Here is a 16,668-nt window from a genome sequence, read left to right on the forward strand (position 1 = left end):
ACCAGGAACCTAGCCGGCTAGAGTTGAGCTTAGGAAAAACCTGAGTGGCTCCAGAGTCAAACTGCGATAACTTTGAGTCAGAGGAGTTAAGGACAAAGTAGAGCTGCACAGAGGCCCACGTCGTGCAAGTGCGTGTCTCCTTCAGAGAAAGGCGTGCCGAGGTAGACTAGGCCCCGGGCAGCAAAAACCCCGTCCCATCGCCAGCACCCCGCACCGCCAGAGCGACTGGAGCAGACGCGAGCGCTGGGCACGTAGCCGGTGGCGCGCACGCTCAGCCCGAGGCCGCACGGGAGGCTGTCTGGCGTGCGCGCCCCCGCGGCAGTGGGCGGGGTCCGGGGCGGGGCCGCAGGAGCAGTAGGTGTTAGCAGCTTGGTCGCGACAGGTGCGCTAGGTAGAGCGCCGGGACCTGTGACAGGGCTGGTAGCAGCGCAGAGGAAAGGCGGCTTTTAGCCAGGTAAGGGCCTTCTCTCTCCACAACCGGAGAGTGCGGGAAGACCCCGGCTTCTCTCCACACCCTCTTTCTCCTTCGACTTTTGGGGCGGGGGGAGTGCAAGGACTGTGAGTCCCTCCCCCTCGAGATAAGGGGTCGAGGGAGGCTGATCCTCCGTTCTTTCCTCACTTCTGGGGCCTGCGCTGGGTGGGGAGTGCTTACGTCGGGCTGAGCCTTTGCTGCACAAGGGCGGGAGCTGCAAATACCCCGTCCTCTCCCACCGAGAACACTGCATTCTAACTGTATACTTTCTGGTGTGGTGGAGGAAGGTGGCAATTCATTAAAACTCCAAATACCCTCCTTCCAGGGAAATACTCTAATATTCAACTGCTCTTTTTCCTTCATTTTCAGCCATTCCCTCTCTTTTCGATTTTTTCTCCCTTCCATTACGCCAGCTGAACTCTAAGACACTTACACCCTTTTGAGGAATGTTGAGAATATAGCAGTCCTTGCAGCCGATGTGTCATCCCCGAATCGCTATCGTGTATATATCGCTGGCACTTGCCCCCGACATATGTTGGTGTTAATGTAAGGTAATTGTACACCCCTGGCTACACATACTAAAGCTTGAAGTTGTTGCTGCTAGGAACGAACCATCTGGCACCCTTCCTAGCCTCCTTACTGATGCTTGCAAGAACGGTTTAGCTGATCCTGGTGAGAGATATTTGAACTACTATTGTCTTGCACGTAACTCCAGCTTTCAAAAGTCTGCCTTGGACGGGCGCAGTGGCTCACGCCTATAATCCCAACACTTTGGGAAACTGAGGCGGGAGGATCGCTTGAGCCCAGGTGTTTGAGACCAGCCAAGGCAACTTAGCGAGACCCTTGTCTCTACAAAAAAAAAAATAAATAAATAAAAATAAAAGATAAGTCTGCCTAATCCAGATCTGCCTAATCCAGATGGTTCAATTGACTTGACTTTTCAGGTTAGTCAAAGGTAATTAGGGAGTTATCAGTTTTTAAGGCAATGCCCATTTTGGGGAGAGGTTTTCTTTTGCATTAAGTATTCTTTCTTTTGCTCTTGATTTAAATGGTTTAACACAGTACCTTTTATCTGCTTAGTTACCAATACTATTCACAAATGCTAAATATTTCAGGAGCCATGAAATAACACCAATCCTTTCTTCTGAGGTATGATGTAGACACAAAAGAACATGACCCCTAACAACATGTTCTAAGTTCCTGTAGAGGTATAACCTGGGTGCAGGATGATCACGTTTTAGATAGATCTTCAAAAAATTATAGAGTTGGCGTGAAAGAAGGCAAAAAAAAAGTGTGTGTTCATATATGTTTTCTTGTTTTGCATTGATAGAACAACATATATGTACTAGGTAATTAGTTTAGGAACTTATTTCATTCTTTGGACAAAATATTGAGTGCCTTTCATGTCAGTCCTGCTGTAGATTCAAAGTGCCAAACGTCTTTACCCTAAAAGAACTTAAAATCAAATGGGTTAGACAGATCCACATACAATTTATGGTATTAGTGAGGTCATTTCTATACTAGAGGTCAGCCCAGGGTACTGTAGGAGCATAGGGAATATAGGTGTTTTGTTTTGTTTTTTAATTCTCTCTTCTGCTTTTCCTTAAAAACAAAAACCTCTGAGTAATAATGAGTGATTCTCTTCAATCTATGTGTTTGTATCACTTTCATATTTCTTACCCTCTCTTCCTCCAATTCTATGGCCTATGGAAAATGGGATTAGACCCTGTTGTTAATGTGGCATTTAGTAAATAGTTGGATCTGTTTCCACTGTTCTGTATTGGGCTGGGAAGTGTTGTTATGAGGTAGTCCCTGGGAAGAGAACAGTATATTGGCAACATTAGCAAAGGAGTGCCATTTTGTAAAAATTACCTCATTGTATAACTTTCTTTAACTTGGTACACTCAAGCTTTGTTCCAGACTCTGGTTAAAGGTGGGGCTAAATTTCAACCTAATAATTCTAAAAGAAAGCTTCAGAAGCTAAAACAATTCACATCTTGGCGACGGGATACTTTTTCCTGCTAAGATGCCCTCAAAATGTTTTTCTCTTTCTTTTTTTCTTGGGTGGGGAAGACAGGGTAGATAGGTGGGTGGGGAAAATGTTTTTAAGTATAATTTTGACGAGTGTTTCTTCAGGTTTCAAATTCTTATATTTTCTCTGGTATTTTTCACCAGTTAACTGCAATTAACTTAGAGCCCTCGTACCAAAAAAATTTATCAAAGACACACACACAGACACAAAAGAATATTGAGAGTGTGGGAGTTCATTAGACATCTTTGGCATAATAGGGCACCTAACCACAAATTGGAAGAGTTTATTATTTAAATTGACAGTGAAACTAGTTTCAGGCATTCTTAATTCCATACATTATTAGATAGATGACTTTTAGATTAGAATTGTACCCTTTCTGCAGATAGGAAAATGTATAACTTGAGTCCTAAGTCAGTAATTTCCATTAGAAAAGGCAATTGTTTTTTAAGTTTGCTATTGTCTTTCACTGTATGTTTTTTGATAGAAAATTAAGGTACTTCATTTTAGATTGCATACAGTAATCTCCAGGTGAGGTTGCTTAACACAGCCTCTTCAGGTTATTAACAAACCAGTGGTTGTAAATGAAGTAGTTTCTACTTAATGATTATGGAGTTGAGATTCTATGGTGGATGATAAGGTAGGACCATACTGATGAGTTTATTCTGAAGCTGGGTGCAGAGTCCTCAAGACTCAGTCAAATTATTGTGCTACTGAAGACCTCTTTTCATAAAAAGGATGGAGTTTGACCTAACAAGCAATCCATTATTCAGCATGTCAGATGATTTCTTGACACGTGAAAACTTTCTAGAGACTTCCTGTGTCCACTCTTAAGAAGTTAACATGATACCATGAAAATTTTACATTCTTTTGATTTTCTTTTAAATAATTTCTTAATACTACTACCCTGGGCCGGGCGCGGTGGCTCACGCCTGTAATCCCAGCACTTTGGGAGGCCGAGGCGGGAGGATCACGAGGTCAGGAGATCGAGACCATCCTAGCTAACATGGTGAAACCCAGTCTCTACTAAAAATACAAAAACAAAATTAGCCGGGCGTGGTGGCGGGCGCCTGTAGTCCTAGCTACTCGGGAGGCTGAGGCGGGAGAATGGCGTGAACCCGGGAGGCAGAGCTTGCAGTGAGCCGAGATCGCGCCACTGCACTCCAGCCTGCGTGACAGAGTGAGACTCCGTCTCAAAAAAAAAAAAAAAAAAAAAAAAAAAAAAAAAAAAATACTACTACCCTGAAACTAAGAACTTTCATCTTTAGGGGAAAAAAAGATGCAACTTTTTTGTACTTCTGATAACAAGTGTGGATCTATTTTCCCCCTTAATTATTCTGTAACAGAGCTTATGATATGGAAAACTTTACAGTCCTTCAAATATGTTTTGTCTTGCACAAAGTATTGCTATTTTTGTTTCATTACCCATAAATTAGTCCCAATATCCGCTTTACTTAGTTTTAGATTTCCACAATCTTTTTTTTCTCCATAAACTGAAATTCAAGCTAATGCCCCGGGACTTCTTTATTTCATAGTCAGTTTTACTAAACAGGTAACATTTGCTCAGATTTGGCGTCTGAGCAAAAATTTGGCTTCCAGCACTACAGGAAAGCTGTCTGTCCATGCATAGTATCCAGTGGCTTCTGTCTAAGGGTCCTTACCCCTTGGCAATAATTGACCAAGTGAACAACTTGTCTAGTTCTTCCTTTCATTTGCTTTTCTTGACATGACTACTATCTGGTTCTCCACTTTCTAATCTAACCACTTACTCCCATACTCCATTAACTCAGTCTTTTTGCCCCTTAAATGCCGGGTTCACCATAGCCCTGCTCAGCTTCCTATTCTCACTATACTTTCTCCCTTTATAATCTGATTTCTTTCCATGACTTCTACTATCACCTCCATGTAAGTGGCCTGAAAATTTATCTTTTTAAAAAACTTTTTTCATATTGTATATATAATTCTTGTTTTATTTTCATATATGCCAACACATTTAAACATAAAAATTATAGATATTTATATTATTATAAAATAAAAATTATATATGTTTATTATAGAAAATGTGGAAAAAACAGGCCGGGTGTGATGGCTCATGCCTGTAATCCCAGCACTTTGGGAGGCTGAGGCCGGTGATCACTTGAGGTCAGGAGTTCGAGACCAGCCTGGCCAACATAGTGAAACCCCATCTCTACTAAAAATACAAAAATTAGCTGGGCATGGTGGCGCATGCCTGTAGTCCCAGCTACTAAGGAGGCTGAAGCGGGAGAATCCCTTGAACCCAGGAGGCAGAGGTTGCAGATAGCCAAGCTCATGCCACTGCACTCCAGCCTGGGTGACAAAGCAAGACTCCATATCAAAAAAAAAAAAAAGAAAAGAAAAAAAGAAAATGTGGAAAAAACAAATTATAAAGAAGACAAAATAACCCATATTCCATAATCTGTTCCAGAGAGATCTATCATTTGATATATTTCCTTTCAGTGGTTTTGTTTTCTTTGATATACACACACTCACATAAACACAAAGGTAATTGAACTCATACTGTTGCAGTAGATATAGTTTTGTGTCTGCTTTTTTTGCTTTATATTATTTTTCATAGCATCAAAAATTTTTGAAAACGTTTAAATGGATATTTAATCTCCATTGTAATCTATTTAATAATTTATTATATTGAGGTTGCATAATTTATTTGTGTTTTGGTTTTACATTAAATGAAAACAATTGAGAACAAATTTATGCATAAATCTTTGTGCAAATGACTCATTATTTCCTTAGGTTAGATTCCCAGAGGTTGAATTACCAGGTCAAGGAGTGTGAAAATTTAAAAATACTAAACCTGCTCCCAAATTGCTTTTTGTAAAGATTAGACTAATTAACATTCTCAACTGCAGTGATTGTGAGTGCCCATCTTAGTGCAGCCTTGGTAACATTGAATATTATTATTATTATGATTTTTGAGATGGAGTCTCGCTCTGTCGCCCAGGCTGGAGTGCAGTGGCACGATCTCTGCTCACTGCAAGCTCCGCGTCCCGAGTTCGTGCCATTCTCCTGCCTCAGACTCCTGAGTAGCTGGGACTACAGGTGCCCGCCACCACACCTGGCTATTTTTTTTTTTTATTTTTAGTAGAGATGGGGTTTCACCGTGTTAGCCAGGATGGTCTCAATCTCCTGACCTCGTGATCCGCCCACCTCGGCCTCCCAAAGTGCTGGGATTACAGGCATGAGCCACCTCGCCCAGCCCGTCTGGCTAATTTTTGTGTTTTTTAGTAGAGACAGGGTTTCACCCTGTTGATCAGGCTGACCTCAAATTCCTGACCTCAGGAGATCTGCCCACCTCGGCCTCCCAAAGTGCTGGGATTACAGCATGAGCCACCGCGCCCGGCCCGAATATTATTTTTTGATCTTTACTAATTTGATAGGCAGAAATGAACTAATTTGTATTTCTTTGCTAGTGAGAGAGAACATTTTTCATACATTCATTTCTGTTTCTTCTGTGAATTATGTCTGGGTTAATCCCACTCCCATTTTTATTTCGGCATTAACATTTTAATTATGTTGGTTTTTTGTTTGGTATTCTTTTATTTGGAGCGTTTTGTGGGGGAAGCACAGGCTTTTATTAGACCAAATAGAGTGAGTGGAGTGACAAAGTGGAAAGTATACAGAAGTTGGAATTGTGGTGTTAAAAATGCCCATTGTTTTGAGGGGCCAGAGCTTGTGATCAATGAAGCAGTACTGCAGAATGGAAAGGGTGCTGTTTGAGAGTCAGGATTCCCAACTTAATGTTGTCATCAGCCAATCAGGCGATCTTGGACAAGTCATTGATTCATTGACTCAGAGCCTCATCTGTAAAATGAGAGGGTTGGGCTTTTGATCCCCAAGACTGGACAACCTCTGTGCTGAAAGGATGCCTTTGGAGCTACTACTGTTCACTAGACATTCTGGAATTACTTTCTGTCTCATCTCTAACCTTTCACCTAATTTTAGATATATAGAGCCTGAGGAAAGACTGGATGCAGTAAAGGCAGTGTCCACCGGAGTAGCAAGGGGAGCCTGGGGACAGCTTAATTTGTTTGTGCCCTTTAACTTTCAGGAAAATAGAAGTATAAAAAAAAAATTGAATGGGGTTCTTGCTGTGGGGGTTGGGGGTAGAAAAGAAAAAAAAAGCAGTCAAAAAGATTGGTATTTTTTTAGTCATTCCCATAGACTGACACTTGGAAACTGGTAAGATAAAATCACAGAAGCCCTGCTGACCTGTGCCACAAAACTCCATTATCTACAATGTATGTGAAAAATGTCTCATTTTGTGACTAGAGGGTGTACGTCTCCAAGGCAAGTTATTTAACAACTTCTTCTACTTCATACAGAACCATTCTTAGTGTTTTTCTTTGTGATTTGTATAAACTCTTCTAAGAATATTAATTTTTTGTCCTGTGGTCAAATATTTAACCAGTTTGCCTTTTAATTTTGTATATAGTATATTATTACTTATCTATAGATTTTTTTTTTTTTTTTGAGACAGGGTGTCACTCAGTCACCCAGGCTGGAGTGCAGTGGCACAATCTCGGCTCACTCTAGCCTCCTCCTCCAGGGTTCAAGTGATTCTCGTGCCTCAGCCTCCCAAGTAGCTGGGATTACAGGCACATGCCACCACGCCTAGCTAATTTTTGTATTTTTAGTAGAGACAGGGTTTCTCCATATTGGCCAGGCTGGTCTTGAACTCCTGACCCAGGTAATCTGCCCGCCTCGGCCTTCCAAAGTGTTACAATTACAGGCGTGAGCCACCACACCCAGCCTGGATTTTTAAATTTGAGATTTCTTCTGGTGCTGTGATGTTTAGAAGGCCTTCACCATCCAGAGATTGGTTAAATACTCACTTTCATTTCCTTCTGATTTTTACCGTTTTACACTTTATATTTAATTCTTTAATTTGTATTGAACTTACTTTGAAGTACCAAACCAATATGTTTAATGCCTTTGTATATCTGAGCTCCAGATCTGTATTTCCAGCTACCTGTTAGGCTATGTGGATAGTCCCTGTACGCCATGCATCTGCGTACACCCAGATTCACTAAGGAGAAAGCTTGAGGTTGTACTTACCACTTTAATACTTTTCTCCACCCACATTTAATCAATCCCCAAGTTTGGCTGATTCTGCCCCAGGAGTGATAAGAGTTCTTTAATCAGTCTTCTAATTCAGATTCCCCTTTTAGTTTTTTGCCAGAGTCCTTGAGTCCTTGAGTAATCCTTAGAGTTGGCTTCAGTTTTTCCCTTGCAGAAAAGTTATCAGAGTTGTCATAAAAAAAAAAAAAGCACTGATTTTCAAAATATGGTTCCTTTAACTGCCTGTGTTAGAATTACCTGGCAGTGGTTAAAAAGGTAGAGTCTCAGGTCCCACCTAGACCTGCAGATCAGTGTGTCTGAGGGATGGGCCTGGGAACCTGAAGTTTATCAAGTACCTCAAGAGATTTATATACAAACTTAAGGGGAGACAATGCCTAAGTAAATTCAGTCTAACTTTCTGACATGCTCTTCAAGACACCCACACCCCCACTCTGACAGCCTATTCTTTTAGGCTTATCTCCCACAACACGACCCACCCACCTGGCACTGTGACCCTACAATAATTCTCTGTTTCCTGGACCTGCCCAGTTCTTTCCTGCCTCTGTGCCTTTGCTCATGCAGTTCCCACAGCCTCATGCTCCTCCCCTTCCCCACCCTCTTGTTGAAATCCTTTTCCTTAAGAGCCCAAATCAAATGCTACCTTTTTAAATTTTTTTAATAAAAAAAAAGCCTTTTCTAATTTCTTCTACTTGAATCAGTGGCTCCCTCCCCAGTCTTTATACTTAACACTTGATTTTTGCTTCATTTCTTACCTTAATTAATGTTGTCACTATTTATAAATTATTGCTTCCTTGTAAGATTACAAGCCTTTTAGGTATGAGAACCTTTCCCTTCCTTTTCATTTTGTGGCCATTATGCACATATAAACAATTAAGAACTCACTTATTTTATTTTATTATTTTGAGACACAGTTTCATTCTGTCCCAGGTTGGAGTGCAATGGCGCAATCTCAGCTCACTGCAACCCCCACCTCCTGGGTTCAGGTGATTCTCATGCCTCAGACCTCCGGAGTAGCTGGGACTACAGGCACGCGCCACCATGCCTGGCTAATTTTTTTTTTTTGTATTATTAGTAGAGACAGGGTTTCACCATGTTGGCCAGGCTGGTCTAGAACTCCTGGCCTCAAGTGATCTGCCCACCTCAGCTTCCCAAAGTGCTGGGATTATAGGCATGAGCCACCGCACCTGGCCAAAGTACTCATTTAGTACATGAAATATATCTGATCTTGCAAACACACTTTTATATAATAATGTTTGGCTTTGTATCACACATAGAATAAAATTAAAATCCTTTAGCATTGTTATTAATCCGTATTTAATCTGACTACTACTCATCTCTGTGTCATCGCATACTTCTCACTCACTTCCTAGCTATATTATTCCTTCCTCAGGGCCTTTGCATTTGCTTTCCTCTGCTTGGAAAACTCCCCCATCTATTGTCTTCACCTTGCTGGCTGCATATGTTCTCCCCATCATTCAGGTTTCAGTTCAAATGTCATTCACTCAATGAGGCCTTCCCTGATCACTGCCTAAAGAAGCTGTTCGTGTCCCTGTTCCTACCACAACTCCAGTTACTCTTTTTGTATTTCCTTCACACCACTAATCACAGTCTTTAATTGTCCGGCTTCTCCAGTGGAATGGAAATTTCATGAGAGTAGAGACCATGTCTGTCTTTTTTTTTTTTTTTGAGATGGAGCCTCACTCTGTCACCCAGGGTGGAGTGGAATGGCACGATCTTGACTCACTGCAACCTCCAACTCCCAGGTTCAAGAGTCTCCTGCTTCAGCCTCCCAAGTAGCTGGGACTCCAGGCGCCCGCCACCACACCCAGCTAAATTTTTTATTTTTGGTAGCGACAGGATTTCACCATGTTGGCCAGGATGGTCTGCATCTCTCGACCTCATTATCCGCCTGCCTTGGCCTCTCAAAGTTCTGGGATTACAGGCGTGAGCCATCGCGCTCGGCCTTGTCTGTCATTTTTAACATTATATCTTCAGCACTTGGAACACTGCCAAAGACTTGGTAAATGCTAAATAAATATTTGTTGAATGAGTGAATAAGCCTTGAAGATGGACTTTTCATTTGGACAAGTCTTGTTTTGTTTTGCAATCCAAAGTGTTGTATTTTTTTTAACTGGACAACAGCTGAGGTCGGTCCATCTGGGTTCAAATTAGGTAGCAGTCTCTGAGGAGTTCGGAAGGTAGCAGGACAAAAGTTTGGATACTGTGACAACCAGGATTAAGTTCCATCTGAGTGCAAGTTTTCCAAGGTGTTTCCAGGATCCAGGCCACTATTTTCCTACCACTATAGCCATCTACTTCCCAGGTTGTTACTCTGGATTATACTAGTCTATCAACTCCTATTACATTTTCAAAAGCCAGTGTGGCAAAACTAAAACCCAATTACTGGAATCCACAAACAACCAGAAGTTTTCTTCTGTTTTCATTCTCTAGGAGAAAAATTAAAAAGCTATCTAGAATCTTCAAGAAAAAATGAAATGATTTTCATTATACTTACTATTAACACATGCTCTGAAATAGGACAGTGTACTGATTAGAAAGATTTTCAGCAACAGCTTTAAACAAAAGGTTTCTTATTAACATCTAGTTGAACCAGACATTATAATGAATTAGTTCTAATTTCTATTTCTTTTCATTGGTTAGTCTTTTTTAATTCCATTTTTTTTCTTAATGCTGGCTTGAAGTTTTATTTAAAATAATGCTTTGTAGAGTAGCTGACAGTTTTCAAAGTACTTTTGCTTTTATCCTTTCATTTAGTCCTCATAAGCATCCTGTGTGAATCAATACCTGTTTTTGAGATGAAGAAATTGAGGCCCAAAGACAGTGATGATCTTTCCCCTGCCAACTGAAAGACCACTACCCAGCAAATGCCTCTCAATAACTATTTTCTACAGTCCCGAATTAAATATAGCTTTTAGAAGCTAATCATTAAAATTCAATTGAAACGGTAACATTAATATGTTTATAACCAGGCCAGGTGTGGTGGCTCATGCCTGTAATCCCAGCACTTTAGGAGGCCAAGGCTGGCAGATCACTTGAGGTCAGGAGTTCGAGACCAGCCTGGCTAACATGGCAAAACTCCATCTCTACTAAAATTACAAAAATTAGCCTGGGAGAGTGAGTAAGGCTCCCTCTTAAAAAAAAATGTTTATAACCAATTCTTTTTTTTTTTTTTTTTTGAGACAGAGTCTCGCTCTGTTGTCCAGGCTAGAGTGCAGTGGTGTGATCTCTGCTCACTGCAAGCTCCACCTCCTGGGTTCACGCCATTCTCCTGCCTTAGCCTCCCGAGTAGCTGGGACTACAAGCGCCCGCCACAACGCCCGGCTGATTTTTTGTATTTTTTTTTAGTAGAGAAGGGGTTTCACCATGTTAGCCAGGATGGTCTCGATCTCCTGACCTCGTGATCTGCCTGCCTCGGCCTCCCAAAGTGCTGGGATTACAGGCGTGAGCCACCACGCCTGGCCCTATAACCAATTCTTAATAAGATACCTAGCACTGGTCCAGATAAGTAGCCAAATTTTTTTTTTTTTTTTTTTTTTTTTTGAGACGGAGTCTCTCTGTCGCCCAGGTTGGAGTGCAGTGGCGCGATCTCGGCTCACTGTGGGCTCCGCCCCCCGGGGTTCACGCCATTCTCCTGCCTCAGCCTTCTGAGTAGCTGGGACTACAGGTGCCCGCCACCTCACCCGGCTAATTTTTTGTATTTTTAGTAGAGATAGGGTTTCACCGTGTTAGCCAGGATGGTCTCGATCTCCTGACCTCGTGATCCGCCCACCTCGGCCTCCCAAAGTGCTGGGATTACAGGCGTGAGCCACCGCGCCCAGCCAAGTAGCCAAATTTTATCACTTGTGTGGCGGTGTGATTTGGTACATCTTTATGTGATCAGCCTCAGTGATGCTTGTCCTTTATTAAGGCGTTGTTATGTGGTAGCTGCTCAGATTTTTTTTTTTTTTTTTTTTGAGACGGAGTTTCACTCTTGTTGCCCAGGCTGGAATGCAATGGCACGAGCTCAGCTCACTGCAACCTCCACCTCCCGGGTTCAAGCAATTCTCCTGCCTCAGCCTCCCGAGTAGCTGGAATTACAGGCATGCACCACCATGCCTGGCTAATTTTTTTGTATTTTTGGTACAGATGGCGTTTCTCCATGTTGGTCAGGCTGATCTCGAACTCCCGACCTCAGGTGATCCGCCCGCCTCGGTCTCCCAAAGTGCTGGGATTATAGGAATGAGCCACCGTGCCCGGCCAGCTTCTCTTTTAAAGAAAGGAAGGATTAAAGAACTTGCCTAGAGAAGAGTCACTTTTTAGTAAATCCATTTTAATTCTCCTGCTTGAAGGTATTGGTTAAACTGATCTGAACTGACTCTTCAGATTGAGCAAGTCCTGAAAAAAAGCACATCATCTAAAATTTCAGATAAGAATGGAAGCCAGGCCCTTCCTGGAAATGTCCAGAAGTGAAACTAAGAAGCCCTGTATTTGGAGAAAACTTGATTAGTTATTAAGGACAAAGGGCTGCTTTAAGAAGTTTATATCTTTAACAGAAGGAGCCTTCCTAAAATAAGCGTATGTGTTTCTTTTGCTTTGAGATTGTAAAGAAGACTCCTTAATGAACTATTTTACCTTAATTAGGCATGTAATTGGCAAGACTTGTGAGCATGTAGTTTCTCGGCAGATTTTCAGTTATGTAGGTGGGCCTTTGCTGAGATGTGTGGCAATTCAGTACTAGTGTAACACTGTTTTTCATTCATATAACAGATATTTATTGAGCCCCTACATGTTCCAGGCACTGGTATTCAGTACATCTGATGTTAAAGTATGGAAAGGTACAAAGGTTAAAGGAGAAATATGCTGTTCAGAGGAAGTCTGTGCTTTGTCGTGATGGTCTTGGTCAATTGTAAATTTCCACATTCTTTTTCTAATTAGCTATGTTTTTCTCTACTCTTTACTTTAAATTTGAAGCTAGTGACTTAATGATCTGTTTTTCTACTTACTGAAAGAGATTTTTCTTACTATGTGTGAAAAAAAACTACTGGAAAAATAAGAAAACCTCACTTCATTGGATTATGTTTGCCCTTAGAATAAGTTAATGATCAGCTGGGACGGGGAGGGAAGGAACCAAATGAGCAAATAACAAATTTTATTAATTGGGAGAGAGGTGGAGTTAGACTTGAATTTGATCTGGTAATTGTTTAATTTAAAGGGAAAAAAAAAAGATTAGGAAAGTTCTTGGGTGGTTCTTCATGACCTACAAATTTTAGACCAAAGTCAGTTGTTTTTGTTTTTCAAGATAGAGTCTTGCCCTGTCGCCGAGGCTGGAGTGCAGTGGCATAGTCACGGCTCACTGCAGCCTCAAACTCCTGGGCTCAAACGATCCTCCCACCTTAGCCTCCCAAAGTGCTGGGATTACAGGCGTAAGCCACAGCACCTGGCCCAAAGTCAGTTTTTTGTTTGTTTGTTTGTTTGTTTGTTTTGAGACGGAGTCTCGCTCTCTGTCGCCCAGGCTGGAGTGCAGTGGCACGATCTCAGCTCACTGCAAGCTCCGCCTCCTGGGTTCATGCCATTCTCCTGCCTCAGCCTCCCAAGTAATTGGGACCATAGGCACCCGCCACCATGCCCGGCTAATTTTTTGTGTTTTTAGTAGAGACAGGGTTTCACTGTGTTAGCCAGGATGGTCTTGATCTCCTGACCTCGTGATCCGCCCACCTCGGCCTCCCAAAGTGCTGGGATTACAGGTGCCCAAAGTCAGTTTTCAAAGGCTGTAACTGGGGTTACTCTTTTTTACCTGTCTAAATAAGATATGTGAAGATTACCACAATTATGTAAAAAACTAATTTGGGGTTCATAAGCACAAGAAGATAAGATATTCACACAAATGAATAAGGTAATAGAAGCCCTGTGGGAAGGTTATAGTTATGTTCTCTTCAACATAGAGTTCTTTTTTTTTTTTTTTTTTTTTTGAGATAGGGTCTCACTCTTTTGCCCAGGCTGGAGTGCAGTGGCGTGATCTGGATTCACTGCAACCTCCACCTCCAAGGCTGAAGCAATCCTCCCACCTCAGCCTTCTGAGTAGCTGGGATTACAGGCTCAAGCCACCACACCTGGCTAACTTATTTGTTTGTACTTTTTGTAGAGATGGGGTTTTGCCATTTTTCCTAGGCTGGTCTTGGACTCCTGAACTCAAGCAATCTATCCTCCTTGGTCTCCCAGAGTGCTGGGATTACAGGCGTGAGCCACTGTGCCTGGCCCAACTTAGAGTTCTGACAGAGGTGTTGATGTGTTGATAATACCTAAAATTTTATCCCTTTTTTTTTTTTTTGACAGAGTTTCACTCTTGTTGCCCAGGCTAGAGTACAATGGCGCGATCTCGGCTCACCGCAACTTCTGCCACCCAGGTTCAAGAGATTCTCCTGCCTCAGCCTTCCCGAGTAGCTGGAATTACAGGCACGTGCTACCACGCCTGGCTAATTTTGTATTTTTAGTAGAGACGGGGTTTCTCCACGTTGGTCAGGCTGGTCTTGAACTCCCGACCTCAGGTGATCTGCCCACCTCGGCCTCCCAGAGTGCTGAGATTACAGTCATAAGCCACCGTGCCTAGCCTTTTTAATTTTTTATTATTATTTTTTATTTTTTTGACAGAGTTTTGCTCTTGTTGCCCAGGTTGGAGTGCAATGGTGTGATCTCAGTTCACTGCAACCCCCGCCTCCCAGATTCAAGCGATTCTCCTGCCTTAGCCTCCCAAGTAGTTGGGATTACAGACATGCGCCACCACACCCGGCTAATTTTTTGTATTTTTAGTAGAGACAGGGTTTCTCCATGTTGGTCAGTTGGTCTCAAACTCGTGACCTCAGGTGATCCTCCCGCCTCGGCCTCCCAAAGTGCTGAGGTTACAGGCATGAGCCACTGTGCCCGGTCCTAAAATTTTATCCTTAAGAGATATAACTTTTACCAATTTAGACTTTATGGTGCAGAGAAATGGTGTCAGGTCTTTGATCAGATCTGGTGTTCCTGGTAGTAACCATCAGTTTCTCAGAGATTATTACATTAGAGATATTCTCTTTTTATTGGTGATTTAACAGAAATAAGCTGACCCTGAAATATCATGTATGCTAGAACTGCTTTTCTGGTTTATTTTCCGTGCTGCAGATCATTTTGTTTCCAGGCCAACCTCCTAAAAAATGAAAAGAGCTAACATTTATTTAACTTCTTTGGGCCTCAGTTTCTTCATCTGAATATTATTCAATAATACACTTACATAAAGTGAGTCGGTAATAATTCTGAGTGTGTTACTGTGAAGATTAAATAAGTTATATATGCAAAACAATTAAGACAGTATCTGACACATGGTAAATGGTCGATAAATGTTAGGTATTTTTATTACCACCACTGCTATCATTATTAAGTACTTATTTTAGCAATGTGCTAAGAGAACATTTTAGTGATGATGAAACTAAGGCTTAGAGTAATTTTCCTCATGTTACCCAGTAAGTGTGTGGTAGACTCAATATGCAGACTTGAGCCAAAAGGAGCCTTGGGCAGAGTTGGCTTAGATGTGGAATAGGCTGGGGCATCTGGCCCAGCCTTTAATATTCCTAGTTTCAAGACTCTTATAGGATAAGACCGGTCCAGACAGCCCCTAAATACCGGGAAGATGTGGTTTGTAATATGTCATTAGAACATGGACATTATGGTCTGTGGGATTGTTTCAAATCCTAGTTCTATCAGTTATTAGCTCTGTGACCTTGAGCAAGTTATTGAACATTTCTAGAGCCTTAGTTTCTTCCTCTGTAAAATGAGAATAATAAATATTTGCTGACCCGGTGCGGTGGCTCATGCCTATAATCCCAGCACTTTGGGAGGCCAAGGTGGGAGGATCGCTTGAGCCCAGGAGTTCAAGACGAGCCTGGGCAACATAGCAAGACCCTGTCTCTTACAATAATAATAATAATAATAATTGCTTCATGGCAGTGTAAGAATTAAGTGAATAAGATCAAATGGAATGAGATAACATGTAAAGCACCTGGCATATGGCCAGTACTCAATAACCAATCCTCAGGCTTATGCTCAAGGGGTTCAAACTTGTACCTGATTCTGACATTATCTGTCTAGATGGTGAGCGTTTAGGTTCTGGGTCTGCAAAAATTAACATGTTTGGACTCCATATGAGAGGTTCAGATTCCATAGGTGATCCTGATACTCAGAGTACCACCCTTATCTGAAAGCACTAGACTGGGTGGTGGAGGGTAGCAGCAGTGATCCTCTCTCAATGCCTGGGCTGTCAGTGTCAGTCAGGCTTCTTACAGGGCTGTGCTCTGCCTAGAATATTAATGAGCAGTCAGGGGTGGGTGTCCTGCAAAAGGGAACCCCGCAGAAACGAGGCACTCATCTGTATAGTCAAGCGGCATTTTTCTTTGGAAAGAATATTAATGAGATCTGGATAAGAATCAGACACTAGGAAAGGACAGCTGCTGTGAGAGGCAAATCCAATTGTACAAGGAGTTACACATGATATTCAGAAAGTCCTTGTGTAATTAAAAAAAAGTAAGTTGTAGAGATAATAAACAATTTATAAATGACGTTAAAAAAAATAAATGTGGCCGGGCACGGTGGCTTATGCCTGTAACCCCAGCAGTTAGGGAGGCAGAAGTGAGAGATAGGTTGAGGCTAGGAGTTTGAGGCCAGCCTGGGCAACATAGTGAGACCTCATTCTTCACCAAAAGAAAAAATAGGCAGGCTGGGTGTGGTGGCTCATGCCTATAATCCCAGCACTTTGGGAGGCCAAGGCAGGTGGATCACAAGGTCAAGAGATCAAAACCATCCTGGCCAACATGGTGAAACCCCGTCTCTACTAAAAATACAAAAATTCGCTGGGTGTGGTGGCATGCACCTGTAGTCCCAACTACTCAGGAGGCTGAGGCAGGAGAATTGCTTGAACCCAGGAAGTGGAGGTTGTAGTGAGCCAAAATTGCACCACTGCATTCCAGCCTGGCGACAGAGTGAGACTCTGTCTCAAAAAAAAAAAAGTAAATGTGGCCAGGGG

General features: G+C 42.1%; 1 protein-coding gene across 3 annotated transcripts in view; it reads left to right on the forward strand.

Moving 5' to 3' along the window:
- Positions 1-303: 303 nt before the first annotated feature.
- Positions 304-16,668, forward strand: part of LIMA1 (LIM domain and actin binding 1) — a 107,779-nt gene continuing 91,414 nt past the window's right edge. The window contains exon 1 of one of the 3 annotated variants that reach the window (XM_063785684.1): positions 304-454. The gene's annotated coding sequence lies outside the window, so the exon portion shown is untranslated. Of the gene's footprint in view, positions 455-890; positions 1,024-16,668 lie in introns of those variants that run through there. The other 2 variants (XM_024347867.3, XM_063785682.1) reach the window with 2 other exon arrangements.

This window comes from Pan troglodytes, chromosome 10, assembly GCF_028858775.2.
Source record: "Pan troglodytes isolate AG18354 chromosome 10, NHGRI_mPanTro3-v2.0_pri, whole genome shotgun sequence".
NCBI classification, from domain to species: Eukaryota; Metazoa; Chordata; class Mammalia; order Primates; family Hominidae; genus Pan; species Pan troglodytes.